Source organism: Pogona vitticeps, chromosome 1 (genome assembly GCF_051106095.1).
Source record: "Pogona vitticeps strain Pit_001003342236 chromosome 1, PviZW2.1, whole genome shotgun sequence".
NCBI classification, from domain to species: domain Eukaryota; kingdom Metazoa; phylum Chordata; class Lepidosauria; order Squamata; family Agamidae; genus Pogona; species Pogona vitticeps.
In genome coordinates, this window is record NC_135783.1 from 78,250,395 (window position 1) to 78,266,641 (window position 16,247).

Genomic DNA, 16,247 nt, shown 5'->3' on the forward strand with positions numbered 1-16,247 from the left:
ATAGTAATTCTAGTATTTCTCCCTGCCCTATATTTATGCTACTTATCATGTCCAGCAAGAAGTCTGTGGACTGCTTTATATATTTGGCATAAATACATGACAAAAATTGTCAAACTGTAGGTGAATTCTTGACCTGATATGCTCAGGATTGTTTCATGTGAGGTGTTACTGGTGGACAATTCTGTGTGGGCAGGGGTGGGGGAGGGAAGAATAAAATCTTACAACTATCACATGATTTGATGTAAAACTGCAGTGCATTCTGAATGGCTTTGCCCATGCCAAGCAGTATAACCTGTTTATGGATAGAGGCTATGCAGGTCTTTAGGTAAAACACTTTACAACCATTCTTGCACTGTCCAAAAAAGAAAAGAAAATAACAGCCATAGCAAAATGGTCCAATCAACCCCTTATGCATATAAACCCGGGCTAGAGATAGTGTGGTCCTCTAGATTTTGCAGGACTTCCATTAGTAATGGCCAACATGGTCAGCAGTTAGAGATGGCAAAAGCAATCACAAAAACGTCGACATAATGCGGATTCGTCGTAGAGCGCGGTAATTGTCCAGCGGGGCACGACTGTACTCTAATTCATTGAGCTATCCAGCCGCATTGCCCAGATGTTCTCTGTATTCAGCTTGACTAGCTTTCTCAATCCTTGTACATTTTCTGTGCATTGTATTGGCAGTCTCATCATAATCATGGGTAGGAATCCTGATTCTCTTTTCCATAGTACTTTTTGCTTTCTAGAAGACAGAACAACATAACAGGTCTGCCAAATATAATCATAATGCTTAAGCACATTTCACACATCTGGGAATGATGTTAATCACTGCCTGGCATTCTGACAGTAGACCTATGTATTTAATTGCATACTGAGTGTGCATGTGAAGATGGAGTGTATACTAGTTCTGGCTACTTCCTCTGTCAATTCTGTTGTTTCTTTACATTAGAGGATGCCAGACTAGAAAGTGCTAATGTACATGGAGTCTTATTGTGCAGTCTGGGATGTTAGAACAGTGGTGTTCCAAACTGTGTAGAAATCTTGGATGGATATGGGAGGCTGTCCTTTTCAGATACATTGCTCTCTGTATGTAAGAGGTAACAGAAATCGCATGGGAGGAGGAAGCAGGGCTAAAGAGTTCCCCATTCACATGTTTTATTCAGCATCCTTCAAAATACTTGAATGGGTTTTTCATCAGCCTTTCATTCAAATACGAAGGGAATTTTTGAAGGAATCTGTGCTGCCACTATTATTTATGATCCCACCTTTTCCCCAATAGTAAAGGAAGATTAATGGCTCTGTTTTAAATTCACAACAGCATTGGGTGTGAGGGCAGGCCAGAAAGTGTGAGCAGGCCAATGTCACCAAAGAGTTACTCAGGTCAGTGGGAATTTGAACCGCGATCTTCCATGTTGCAGTCCAACACTCCGACATTCAGTGTACCATACTGAACTGGTATTTTTATTCAGACCTTAATATTCAGTATTTTCACTGTGAAGTTTTTGTAATCAGCCTACACCTATTGAGCATAAGCTAAAAAAAACAAATTGTGTATTATGCAGTTTTAACCTGCTTGGATTAATTTCAGTACAACTATAGCTAACTATGCCTGCATTATACCAGGATAAAGAAACTAATGCATCTGTGTTTTCTAATACAATTTCTGTGAAACCTAGAATGAAATAATAACAAAACTGTCTAATAAGTTCAATGAAAAACAATCAGTTGTGTATGTTTCTGTGGCATATATTCTAGCTTTCAAAATGAAGAAACAGTATGAGTGTCAGCAATGCATTTATATTCTGTGTATTCATTTGGAGACAGTCCTTGAAACCGTTCTGGCACTGTGACCCCTAATTTTCAAGCTGAAATGCAGACAGACAAGGGTAGTCTGAAGGAGACATTATAGCATTGAATCTTTCAGAATACGCCATTTGCACAGTTTCTTTGTGCTATAGAAAACAGAGTAATCCAATGTTATAGGGTAGATAAATTGCCTGATATTTTGTGTAATAACATTTATTTGGAACTGTATCCAGCTAATGTTACTAGAGTTTATTTCTATGTTAGAAAGCCTTGCTTTCCAGTATAGTTTTATGTACACTTGCCATAAGTAACTTCTGATTTCAGTAATGATAGGTAAAGGTAAAGGTTCCCCTTGACATTTAGTCCAGTCGTGTTCTACTCCAGGGCGCGGTGCTCATCCCTTTTTCCAAGCCGTAGAGCCAGTGTTTGTCCGAAGACAGTTTCCGCAATCATGTGGCCAGCGCAACTAGACAGTGAATGCTGTTACCTTCCCACTGTGGTGGTACCTATTTATCTACTCACATTTTTACATGCTTTCGAACTGGTAGGATGGCATAAGCTGGGAGAAACAACAGGAGCTCACTCTGTTGAGTGGATTCGATCTTACGATTGCTGGTCTTCCGACCTTGCAGCACAGAGGCTTCTGCGGTTTAACCCGCAGCAACACCACATCAGTAATGATTTGTTGCTTAGTCATTAAGTCGTGTCCAACTCTTCATGACCCCATGGACCAGAGCATGCCAGGCCCTCCTGTCTTCCACTGCCTCCTGAAGTTTGGTCAAATCAGTAGATTTGACCAAATCAGTACAAATAGATGTACTTAAAACCAAACTTGTGTATGCTAAGACTGTGAGAAAGAGCACACAACACTATGTAAAAACACTTTATGTTGAGCTTTCATCTCTTTTATGGTTTAGGCGATCACGCAAAATCCCCTGATTGGTTCAGTGCCTGTGCTCACACTTGCCCTCAGTTCATTACAATTTGATATGTGCCCAGAACCCATGGCACCCTTCCTTTGATATCACCCGCCTGATGATTCCTGGTTCTCATTTTTTAAAATCTTTCTTTTGGTTCTGTGTGAAGGTGATATAGCACTAAACTTAAGTATCAATGCAGTGATAATATCAGCAAGTGCTACACACACTCATTTGTTTAATTAAAAAAATACTTTAGGGTGACTATGGAGAAAAATGGCAGTGTGGGTATTCCCACTGTCTCAAAACATTGCACTTTACCTTAATACATTGCCATAACTCCATAACTCCATTCAGAGTCACACAACCTGTCCTTTTGACAATCGCACAGGGAAAACATCATTTGAATAGTTCCAGAATTTAGAACGTAGAAAACCCCAGCAGAAGATGGGGAAAATTTCAAATCAAAAGCAAAAATGGCCAGGCTGATTCACATTGACCTTTGTACCATATATTTGAAAAATACTTTGAACTTTTCCCATGCTAATTGCAGAACAAATGTTAAAATTAGAGATGGGCACAAATCAGAAACATGATGATTTGTTTTGATTCATGATCCATCAAGGTCAATGAATCATGAATAACGAATTTATGGAATTTTAATGACAAATTGACAAATCAATTTGGCATTTTTTTTTGCCTTTAAAATCCTATAAAATGTCCCTAAGCATCTAGAGAAACCAAAATCACAGAGAAGCTTCCCCCAACTCTCCTCTACATCCCTTCACGTTTACTGAATACTAGGTTTCAGACATTTGAGATATACACCCACAAAGAAGGTCACCCCAGGAAAGTGACCTTTAGCAGCTGGCTTGGGAAGCCCAATCTTCACTAAGAGGGATTATAGAAGAGAATCAGCTTCTCTGTGATTTTGGTGTCTCTGGGTGCCCGCGGAGAAAGTTTCCTGGGGGTCCCTTTTGCGCATGTGTAACTTGGACCTCCAAAACCCAATCTTCACCAAACTTGGAGGGATTGTAGAGGATAGTCAGGGGAAGCCTCTCTGTGATTCTGATGTCTATAGGTTTCTGGAAGCAGGTGTTTTATAGCTCAATTAATAGACAAATCAAAAATAGCTAAAATTCATTGATTCATGTTAGCCAGGGGCAATGATTCATATGAATACAACTTGATGAATTAGAATTTATTTGAATGAATTTGGTGATTTGTTTTTTAATTTGTGCCCGTATCTACTCAAAATATTTGTCAAAATAGTCACAGCCTTAGTTTCAGTCATAGGAAATGAGTTCCTTTGCCTAGTTTTTCCGTGTGTTTCAAAACATTTTGCTGTGATGAATCCTATGATGATGATGATGATGATGATGATGATAACTTTAGAACTGCAGAGCTGGAAGGAATGAGGGAGACCTCTGCCTCATCCTGTTCTATTTACATCTCTTTAGACTGGAACAAACTGAAAGAACGGACATTTATGCAAGGCAATGTGAACTTTTAATCACAAGGATATTGAAGCACTTCTGTCTAATGAAATCATTAATATTTAGTTACATTTTAATATATCTGCTACAAGAAACATATGCTTTTGAATCTTATTCTTGGCAGAGTTTCAAGATAAGCTATCCTTGAAGCCAATTAGAAGCCTAATATGGGTTCATCTATTCATCAAATCATGCATCATTCTTCAAGTAGACCATGCTTTTCCTTCTGAAATTACTTCAGGACCAAAAAGGAACCTTAACTCTCTTTTATCTTTGAAGGATATTTATGCTACTGTCTATGTGAGGTTTTTCTTTTTGATTAAGAATAGCATGTTTATTGTTTCCAAAGAAGCAGCTGTATTAGTCTGTCTCAGCGTGTTTGCAAAAATAAAGGGGGAAAAGAAATGAAGAAAAGGCAAAATAAGGTAGCACATTATAGGCTAACACACTGGTAACCTTTGTTACTTAGATGTTTTTGGGCTGCAACTCTCAGAAGCCTTCACCATCAGCTCTGCTGGCTGGGGTTTCTGGGAGTTGCAGTTCAAAAACACCTGAGTAATAAAGGTTAAGAACCACTGGGTTAACAGATAGCCTACAATTTTTCTACAAGTGATTTTTGTAGAACAAAGAGAGACTCAAGAGGGAAATAGCAACAATTGAGTGCATGAACAAGTTCTAGTATATATCTAAGGGTCTCAATGGAGATCAAGGCTTCTTTGCACATAACATATAGTAATTACCCAGCTTTTTTGTAGGTATAAAATACAGTAGATGTCTCCCTTGCTGATCTCTGATTGGTTTTTAGTATTTCTATGATAGCATAATCTAAATGACAGATAGATTTATCACCCTGGCTAGGATTTGCTAATTAACAGCTTGATGGTCCCATTTCTGTGTTAACAGAAATGTGTCACTTTCTGTATTGTAATCTGAATCCTCACCTGGGCATGACTCTCACTACCTTGGGAACAAATATAGCAGGCATGTAGCAGTATTCCCTGTGTCTGAAGGAGTAGGATTTGATCCTCAAAAGCTCACACTGAAATCAGTCTTTTGGTCTACAGTGCTGCCATGTGTTGGCTTTTTTCTTCTCGTATCCTGCCCAATAATGTTTTATTATTTTATTTGTTCTTATTTAATAGATTTATAGCCTGATATTCAGCATAACAAAAATCAGTAGAGGTGTTGTTACTTTATTGAAAACCAAAGATACATAGCCACTAAAAACTATGCTCAGTACACAAATCAATAAAATAGCAAGAAGGAACAGTAAAAATAAGGCCAGTAGCAGATGAAACTTTAGCGTTTTTTCAAACATGGCAAAACTTCCTGAGAAGAACTGGGTTCTGTGTGTTTTTTTTAAAAGCATATTCCCCAGCATCCAAATGCAAGACTTGGTGCAATATGTTCTGTGGCTCTTCCCTTGCCTTTACATCCCTTTTTGTCTCTGCTAAAGGTATGGTTTGTTTTGTTCTGGGGTTTCATCCTGGGGTGGGGGTGGGAGGGAGTGGCATTTAGTGCTGTGTTTCTCTCAGTGGGAAGTTCATTTGCATCTCATAGTGGCTGCTTAGAGGCTTCCAGTGAGCTCTAATAATAAAAATTGTGCACCATCAAGTCAATTCTGACTTATGGTGACCCTTTTGAGGATCTTCTAGGTAGAGAATCCTCAGAAGCAGTTTGCTGTTCTCTCCTTCTGAGTGTATCGTAGGACTGTGCAGCTTGCCCAAGGCCACACAGGCTGGCTCTTCTGAGATGCCCAAAGGGGCATTGAATTCCCAACCTCTGGCTCCTCAGGAACTAACACAGTGAGCTACCCTACCATTTTAATTAGCTCTAGAAATATTTTAAAAATCTCCAAAAGGGAAGTTTTAGCATGGAAGTAGATTTTTAAGGTTTTTATGCTAGGACTTCTTTGGAGATGTAATTTTTAAACATGTGGCTTTTTTCAGTGCAGGGCAACCTGAACACAAGTTTTGATAAGGCCTTCTCTTCTTCACCCCAAATTGCAACCAGCTGTGATCAGTTGGGTTAGAACTTTTGCCTATCATGATAACCTCCTAGTTTACTAAAACAATTAAATAGCACAGTTAACCAAATGTTCACTGGAATAAATAAGTCCTTGACAACCTTTTTTAATTTTTAATTTTATTTTCCTGCTAAAGACTAGCAAAGAGAAGGGCATACAGACTTCCTGAGTGTAGAGTATTGCAGAGATACCACTGACAAAGCCTTTTGTCACTCTCGGAGCACTTACTGATAGTCCAGCAATCGGGGCTTCAGATCCTAACACTGCAGCTCATGAAGTGCTTGTGAAAAGGGATCCTAGCCTCAAATTGTTAGGCTCAAATTAGATCTAGCTAGGATTCCTGTTAACAGTGAGGCTTCACTCAACATCCCATTTGAACAAATAGGCTTAAGGGGCTAGCTGTAGGTCCCTACATGTATGTGTCTCAGCCTGCCTGTTCCAGGGGCAGAGTTGTCAGTGTCATCATTGCCGGGAAGCTGTCTATTGCTTTTGCAAGAAACTCACCAGTGGTTGCTGGAAGGGGAGCCCCCATTAGTGACTTCTTCCAGAATATGGTATTGACTGCAACTGTTGTTCCCAAGATATAGACACAAGGGTGGAGTGACAGCTGGTGGAAGCAAGCCAAAAACCTTTCCTGAGCTGAACTGTGATAGCCTCGCCTCACCTATCCTTGCCTTGCTATTTGACACTTATTTTCCCACTCCTCTTTGTTGATTCCTGACCTTTTCCCCAGTCATATTTGTAGGCTGCAAACCCTCTGGGCTGCGGGCTATAGTTTTTCTGTTCTGCACAGCAAATACCGCAGTGCTGTCTGGGCTGAACAGCAGTTTAGAAATAAAAGGCATTGGATTATGTCTCTCAAGATTTTACTCACTGTTATCTGGATATTTTCAGGGAAGTAATACTCAGAGCATCCCTTTCTTATCAATGTGTTTTTGCTGCAAATCCCACAAATAGCAACCTGTGCTGCTGAAACAACATTCCTGCCTACCTTTCTAAAAGGAGAAAAACAGACTGGGCTACCAGGGCACTTCCTCCTTCTTCTGCCTTGATTGCACATTGTTCAGAGAAAGTGGAGTTCAGGAAATGCACTGACTTAGTTGAGATGGTTAATTAATTGATCGATGATTGGTTGATTGATTTTATGCTCCACCTTTCTCACCATAGGGAATCCAAATTGGCTCATAATCAATTAAAAACATAATAAATATTGTTCAAAAACATAGTAAGATGTAATATTAGAAACTATTAAACAAATAACATTACAAACTACTATTAATAACACTAAAAACATCCCCAACTGAGTTCAGTGGACAGCATCCCTTATTCCCACTACAGTGGACCCTCGACTTACAGACGGCTCGACTCACAGACTTTTCGAGTTACAGACGTCTCTGGCAGCAAAATTTAGGTCCGACTTGTAGCCGGAGAATCGACCTACAGACCAGAAAAAAACCAAAATGGAACCAAAATGGAACAAAAACGGCCAGTTACAGGATTAATCGGTTTTCAATGCATTGTAGGTCAATGGAGACTCGACCTACAGACTTTTCGACCTGCAGCCACCATTCCAATACGGATTAATACCGTAAGTAGAGGGTCCACTGTATTTATCCAAGCCAATGGCTGAAAAAGAAGGTCTTTGCCAGTGGAAAGGTACAAAGGAGGAAGCCAATCTAGTTTCCCAGTGGAGGTATTCCATAGCCTGGGAGAAATCACTGAAAAGGCCATCACTTACATCCTCACCAGATGAGCCAATGAGGGTGATGGGATCAAGAGAAGGGCCTTTCCAGAAGATAAAAGCCAGGGAGACTTATATGGGATGATATCGTCCTTAAGGTAGCTGAGATCCAAATCTGTATAGGACTTTATGAATTGTGACACAGATTTTGAATTGGCTTGGAAATGGACCTGCAGTCAGTGAAGCTGCTGTAATAAGGGAATTCTAAGCTTCCTTAGTTTAAGCAGTGCCCAGCAGCAGTCTGACTGCAGCATTTCGAATCAAGTGAAGTCTTGCTTGAAATCCCAGGGTTAATGGTAAAGATTCTGGTAAAGCACAAAGAGGATTATGTTTGGGATGGATTCATGTGAGGGCCCTCTGGCTTGCCTTCTGTGCAGTTAGGGACACCAGTGTTTTTCATCCAGTATTATGGGTAAACACCAGTGGGATGCAAAAGTAGTCTAAATTGGGGTCATCAACCCCTGGTCTGTGGCATGGGGCTGGCCCGTGGGCTTGCTGGAACTGGGCCACAGATACAGATCTCCACACCCCCCACATGTGCAGTGGGCGTGTCACGCTCATGTGGGAGGGGTTGCACCTGCGGTAGCTGTGTCACGCTTGTGCGGGGGGCGTGTCAAGCTTACGGTAGGTGTGCCATGCTCATGCGGTGGGGTGTCACACCTGCGGTGAGTGTGTCGTGCCTGCATGGGGGTGTGTCATGCTCACATTGGGCGTGTCATGCTTGCTCAGGGGCGTGTTGCAGCTGCAGTGGGCGTGTAATGCTCGCAGGCGCAATACACACCCTGCTGGTGCGACATGCCCCCCACAGGCATGACACGCCCCCTGTGTGAGCATGGGGTGTCCCCACCCTCCCACACACATGGAGCTTGCTCCCCCGAACCAGTCTGCAGCTCCAAAACAGTTGGGGACTGCTAGTCTAAATGGTTCGTGGGCATTTGTTAATGTTGCTAAAAATTTGTTTTTCATTAATCTTTGTGTTCTGCAAGTGTGAGATGTTGTCTTCTGGGAACACTACATGCTCTGGATTGTCTTAGACCTTTTGCTTACAGTTATTAGTGAAACTAAGTAATTTTAAAATTACTTAAAATTATGGTAACTAAATATAATAACTGAATGTCTGCAATGAAGGTTGATTTCAGAAAAAGTGGGGTTTGGGTTGTTTTGACACAGTGATTGATGCAACATAAGATGGAAAAGGTTGGGGGGGTTCTGCACTAACCCTGGCTTTGGCAGATAATTTCACTAATTGTTTTTGGAGACTCTACTGAAAGCTAACTTGCACTGTGATCCTTGATGTACAGTTACAGTACCAACTGCACGATGAAAATCCCATGTAAGAGTGCTGCTTCCTTTAGTCCCCTGTTATTTGGCCCACTAATTCAGAGGTGAACATGGTCCAAGCTGGCAAGAAAACTCAGATCCGTGTTGACAGCTTTCATTAGATGTTTGTATGTTGTTCTTAACTGAATGTTAGTGGAGCAAATTTTCCTGGACTGATGAGATGTACTGTTCCATTTGTTTTTGCCAAATATACATGTAATACATTGTGTGGCTATATTGCCCTAGTAGTAAAATTAAATAAAAGAGGATGAGGAATAATGGACAGAGATCAGTAAGGGTCCAATCCCAGTCCACCCCATGTGCATTCAGTACTAGCTGTTTGACTGGCATTTTAAACTTGGATGTAAGTCATGAACTTTATTGAGTTTGATCCAAAAAAGGCACAGCTGAGCAATCGGCAGGAAGCAATATTTTCCTAGAAATGTGCAGTTCCAAACTGCGCAAGTTCTTGTACAGCTCATAAAAGTGTTTTGTGCACTAAATCAGGACATTTGGGTCTTATTCAGGAGAAAATGTATATATCTGGAAGAACTGGATTTCTGCTATGAAAAAAAGAGTACTCATTGTGCAATGAGATAAAAGTGATATGGATGCTAGTGGTTTTTAGTCACAGCTGCTTACTGACTTTTTTTTTTTTGCAAAATATGGAAAACTGTGAGAATGTTAGTTCAGTAATCGTTCCAAGCTTGGCTAGTGGAAAATGTGACGGTGTTTCCATCAACAGTTAAGAACAAGTTAAGTCTTTTATTTCTACCAGGGAGGTGGCATACAGTTTGCCCTATACAGGAAATTGTGAACAGCAACCTGCAAGCAGCTGTGCAATGAATGCATGTAGGAGGGAGGAGTTCAAAGCTTTCCTGTTCTGAGATTATTTGATGCCTCTAACTTCTTTTAGGGCTTAGTTTAATATATATACTACTCTCTCTCTCTCTCTCTCTCTCTCTCTCTCTCTCTATTTTATATATATATCTATCTATATCTAGAGAGAGAGATCTTCTGTATCTCTACTGCCACAAAAGCGATTATAACACTTTGAATACATATAATATTTGACATGAGCTATAGTAAATTGTTGCAGAATCCTGGTTTTATTAAAACTGAGAAATTAGTCAAGCGGTAGAAAGCATCAGTCATGAAGTTGAAGGCTTTCTCAACAGTGTTTTGTAATTATTATTTTTTTTTAAATTCAGCTATTCTTTTCAACTTTTCTACCTTCCAGCCTTCCCCCCAGCTTTGGAACTGCTGGTAGGGCTAGCAACTGAACAAAAATCTCTGCCCACGGCTGTGTATAAGAAACAGTGGCATGAGGTGAAGGGATTTTTAAAGCTTCTTCAACCCTGGAGTGTTACCTTTTGGCCCATTCACCAAATGCATTAGTGATTCTGATGCACTACTGGTCCTGGAACCTTTAGCTGAAGAGCTTTAATCAAGTCATGCTATGGTAGGCCCCTTGCCTTGTTCCCTTGGGATGCCAATAATATTAGTTGTTCACATTCAGCTCTGCAGTTCTAAGATGGCGATGACGATGATTAGATGCATTATATCTGCATTATAAAATCATATCAGTTTTATACCACTTTAATTATCAAGGCTGTATCCTAAGCAATCCTGGAATTTGTGCTGTGGTAAAGTGGTGTTACATTGCCTTATGAGTACTTCTAATTGTACTGTGTTGAAGTGTCTGACTAGGACTCAGAAGGTTCAAATGTCTGTGGAAACTCACTGGGTATGTGTGTTTATGGTAAACAGGTACAATATACTTTGAAAACTCTATTAGGGTCTCCAGAAGCAGTTTGACAGGATATAAGAACAGTAATCACAAGCAATATGCTTTGAATCACAAGATTTAAAGCATGCTGCAGCTTTGGACATATCTTTGGACCAGATTAATGTGAAGTCTGTAAGGGAAATTATGGCATCCACCCACAAACATGTGAGATGAGCAATTTGTTGATGGATTAACATATAGCCAAATGCAACATGTGCCGTAGTTATAGTGGTGATTGGGTTGATATGAAACACCCAGCCACCCTACCCAAAAAGGCAAAATACTGTACCACTGATGTCAAAATATAGTAGCAGTAATACCAGCATTCATTGGACTTTCAAAAAGAATAGAGGATACAGCTGTGAGAAGCTTATGAATCCAAAGTTTGATTGTGAAATGAAAATGGTAGGATTTAGGAATGATTGTATTGTAAATGTAGCTACACACACACATCTTATGATAATCAGTATACTATTTTTGCCACCATTCTTCCATGTGTGATGACACTGGTCCAATGGAGCATAGGGTTAGAGTGCTGGGCTGCAGCTCAGGAAACCTGAGTTCAAATCTCCACTTGGTCATCTAATTTATTGGGTAACCTTGGGCCAGATAGAATTGTTCAGTCTGATCTATCATACAGGGTTGTTATGAGTATAAGAGGAGGAGAACTAAGTATATTTCCTTGAAGTCACTGGATGAAAAACAGGATATAAATGCAACTCATAAATTGATAAGTGGAAAATAATCATCATCATGTTCATTTACTAACAAAATGGAAACTGAGTGTTCTAGGTTGTTACTTTGCTGATGCTTCAAGATTATGTAATCACAAAGGCTTCAAAATTATTATAAGTTTTAATGTGCTTTTTTAAAATAACACTTTAGTCTTGCAATGGTGCTTCTAGGCATTTTGAAGTGCATAATTTACGGGACGTTCACTTGTGGAAACATGAGTGTGATTAATGATGAAACGAGCTTTGTTAATAATGCATTATAATTATTGCTTCAGTCAGCCAAATATCTCGTATTTCTCCTATTTTAAATTGATAATCCCAGTTAAGCTAGCTTGATTTAGTATAGTTTTTCTACTCCTCTACATTATTACCACTTTCTTTTAAGAAATGGCTAGAGAGCTTGAGTGCCTTCATTTTTAGTTGAAAGGTTCCTTTACAATTGTGAAGACTTCTGCATAGCGTGGTGAATTACACAGACAAGGAATGACCTACGTAATGAACAGGTGAAGGAACACAATTTTAATAATACAAGATACTGGACTGGCCCTGCCCTTTTCATCAAACAATGAGAAGTACGTCACTCTCCAGGCAAACAGTGTCTGTGGCACTCTGCCTCCCACATCTGAACAACCCTTGTATGTCAAAAGAAATGGGACATTATCAAATGCAGTTCTATTATGAATAAAGCTCTTTGCTGAGAGTGGCTGTCAATACACCCAAACATTTATTTAGAAGTAGAAAGGGGTGTCCTCTTGTCCTTTAGGGAGACTCTATAGCTCAGTGGTTGGGTGTACAGTATGTTTTGCCTAGTGAATCCTCCAGGTTTGGTTTGTGCTATCAGCATTTAAAACAATCAGATAGTAGCAGGTGATAGGAAGGACTGGAAGGGGCCATTTGTAACCAGAATAGGTGATACTGGGCTAGAAGAACCCACTGTCTTAGCTGGGATTTGGGAAATACTGTACATGTTACTTATTTGGCTTTGTAATTGCAAAAGATTAATGTCTGTGAGGCCTTAAGATTCTGGAGTCAAAGAGAATGAAAACTGTGCCATACTGAGCTATGGATTCTGAAGGCTATCATCAAATAATTAGGATAACTCTGCTTGGGATGTTTTTATGTTTCATTTATGTGAGCATTAATGGTTTTGTTTAAGCAACATTTGGCTGTCTCTTACTCACCAGCACCTGACATACAGATGCCAAACTTTTATTCTATGGAGCAAATTGTATTAATTGTGATGACCATGCAATTTCCTACATTCACTCTCTTACAATATGGGTCTTGTGGACCCTCTCATAAGAATAAAGTGAGCTATTTATTTAGAATAGTTAGCCTGAAGATTCTGCCACTATCTTTCCTGTAGTATGTTTTCCTGTAACCCCTGTAATATGTTTGCTTGGTTGCAAATATTATACATGTATGTATAATGGCATGTGCTTTCCTTTCAGTGGCTTCTACACATACATATACCCATGTTACATGCTTTCCCAGTTCAATTTAGTTGAAAATGCAGTTTCAGAGAGCTAACAATGAAGCCTACAGGAAGATGAATAGGGCAGTAAAGAAAAGCAAGAAAACTTGATGCAAAGAGAAGTGGTCATTTTATGTCAGTCTTGGTGCCTACTGTTAAAGTTAAGCTGCTTTATCATAGAAGTGTGAAGTGAATATTACTGTTTTGGATGCCATCTGAAATGCCAGAGCATCTCAAAGATCATGTAAGATAGCAGAGGTAAAGCACCCAACCTGAATAAATTTAGCAAATTCTGTTAATAACATTGAAAGGGGGTTGCATTATTATTGTTTTGATAAAAATTATTTATAAAATTGCAGAATATGGAAGATTTATTGTAATGAATGGAACGGAAGTTAAGGTCAATAGGTTTTGGGGAGAGGGCTGGAAGAACAAGCTTACTTTTTTAATATATTTGGGTTTTTGTTCTCGAAAAAGCTTTGGTTGGAGACCTAGCTGCTGCTGCATGCTTTTTATTCACAACTTAAGGCGACAGAAAAGCAGAAGGGTAAAGGACGTATGAGAATTTGTGATTGCTTCAGAATGTTGTGGATCTGAAGGAAGAAAAGCGTACATAGCATGGCAGATACAACAATGAAGGAAGGAAGGAAGGAAGGAAAGAAGGGAAGGGAAGGGAAGGGAAACAAAATGGTGCTGGTGGATGTGGGATAAGGAAAGAAGAAAACATTGTCCTCAGAATGTTATGGGGGAGGGGAGCACACCTTTTACTCAGAGAATTGGAGCAGAACAGTCTTCAACCTACCCAGCCCTCATCAAGTGACATTTTAAGTCACTTGCCTCAATGTAGCAAAACCAGGCCCCAGGACTTCTCCTCCTCCTCCTTTGGGAAGTATACTGCTTAGAAGGGAAAAGGGGAAAGTACTTTGCAGTCATCAGTGCTGCTTCGTAGGTCTTTTTTCAGTATAACAAAAGTGGGGATTTAGTTTATGTTCCAACGTATTTCCAATAATTAGCATATAGTTTACATTTTAATAAAATTCAAATGGAGTTACCTTTCTGTTACTCAAAAAAACTAAGTTGTGTAACTCAGCTAAGTTGAGTATTTCTTTCTAACTGTTACTGTTGATCTTTGACTTTTTAGGAGGAAACCAAACACAATTGTGTCAGGGCTGAGTGTCCAGATTTAGACTAAACCTTCATCAGGATTCCTGTGGGTATAGACAATTTATGATATGACAAATTGTTGCCTCTTGTAATATCCCCTTACCCCTGTGGCCCTTCAGAAGCAAATAGATTGTCTCTCTCTGTTCTAATTATTCACCATACCTAGAAATGGAAATATACTTTCCTCCTCCGCCTCACACTGGCTGCTGACATGGTTCTTCCTCCAGCATGCCTTGAGCCACTTATTTGTTCCTTTCAATAGTTCTTATATTATTTCTCTGAGCATTTGCATCTAACATTGCTCTAAGGAGCTTCAGTTGGGTGAAAGGGTGTTATCAGGAGGTCTCCCATTCTTCTGCTACAGAGACTTAGACCAACTGAACTTCCGAGACAGGCATATATTTGATTCCCCAGATTATAAAGGTAACAGAATATGCTTTACTTGTGGAGTTTACTTTCTGCTTATAACATGTTATAATTCTTGTTTAATTTCCTGGTTGTCTTCAGCTCTTAATGCAAGCCTCTGAATGTGTTAGGCCAGAAGAGGTTTAAGATTTTTCGCTTTGTTTTCTGTTTCTTGGTCTCTGCTGCTTGTTCCATGTAACTTTTTCATTTGGATGTTTAAATAAATTGCTGTCCTTTCAGAGATAGCTAGAAATGACAGGGCTCTCCGTTTCTCCAAAGAGCATTTCCACATGGTAATTGTTTAAAGGCCTGATTTATGAGTGAAAAGCAGTAAGTGTGGGTCTCAATACCATGCATTGTCCACACAGACCTCACTGTACTTATGATCAGTGTAAGACATGGCAGTATACCAAAATAGAACAAAAGAAACAACATGTTTAAAATCTTACTTGTTTTGCATTTAGGTAAGTTAAAAAAACCTCCCAAAAGTGTTAGACTTGTTAAATATACATGTACAGTCATAACCAGTGGGTAGTCCTAGCTATATTTAGGTTTTATGCTTGCCTTTATTTTTAATGACACCTCCAGTGTACCTTGAGTTCTGAGTGAACTGCTGCTTCCTGAGTTAGTAGGAAACTTGCAATTAAAGACGGATCAAATCTTATCAGTTGCCGTTTATCAAGATGTTGCTTTTTGGATGATTTCTGGGCAGCAACAACAAAGCTTAATGTAACAAGCAACTGCAAGGGTGAAAAAGAAGAAAAGAAGGAAGGCAACTGTTCTCCTTAACGGCTTGCTCTTTGTAACTACCAGACCTTATCTGATCACCCATGCTCATCTGGCTGCTGACGTTGTTGTACAGGCTTTATTTGCATAGTCTATTTTTACTGCTATTGTGTGTCTTTTGAGGAACCAAGCAAGAAGGCAATTCATTATCTCAAATTGAACAAGGCATTCCAAAATGTGGAAGAGAGAAGAAAATACAAACATGCTAATTAACATTCATCAGTATTTTGAGTTGTAAAGCACAAGGGCCATTTCACACATGATGTGCAATTTGTGTGGAACAAACATGATTATAACAGGTAGATTCACAATTCATGATTATAATTCATGATTATAACAGGTAAATACAGCCTCTTTTCACCTGTACATGTATTGGTAAACACACTGCATTGGCCAAAAAGGGGGAAAACATCCTATAATGGGAATTCACTAAGCAGACTCAAAGAATCATAAAATCAAAGAGCTTGAAGAGATCCCAAGGGTCATCAAGTACAACCCCTTTGCTAGGTGGGAGAGCCACATCTAAATCTTCCTGATATATGGCCATCCACCTCGTCATCTGGCCTAAAAATCTCCAATGGAGGAGAGT

At 39.6% G+C, this 16,247-nt stretch overlaps 1 protein-coding gene across 21 annotated transcripts in view; it reads left to right on the top strand.

The window, feature by feature from the left end:
- The window catches only part of HIVEP2 (HIVEP zinc finger 2), a 170,723-nt gene that overhangs the window by 118,624 nt on the left and 35,852 nt on the right, over positions 1–16,247 (top strand). The window contains exon 1 of one of the 21 annotated variants that reach the window (XM_072995930.2): positions 14,450–14,513. The exons of 19 other annotated variants lie outside the window; for them this stretch is intronic. The gene's annotated coding sequence lies outside the window, so the exon portion shown is untranslated. Of the gene's footprint in view, positions 1–14,449; positions 14,514–14,800; positions 14,891–16,247 lie in introns of those variants that run through there. One more of the 21 variants, XM_020813823.3, reaches the window with a different exon arrangement.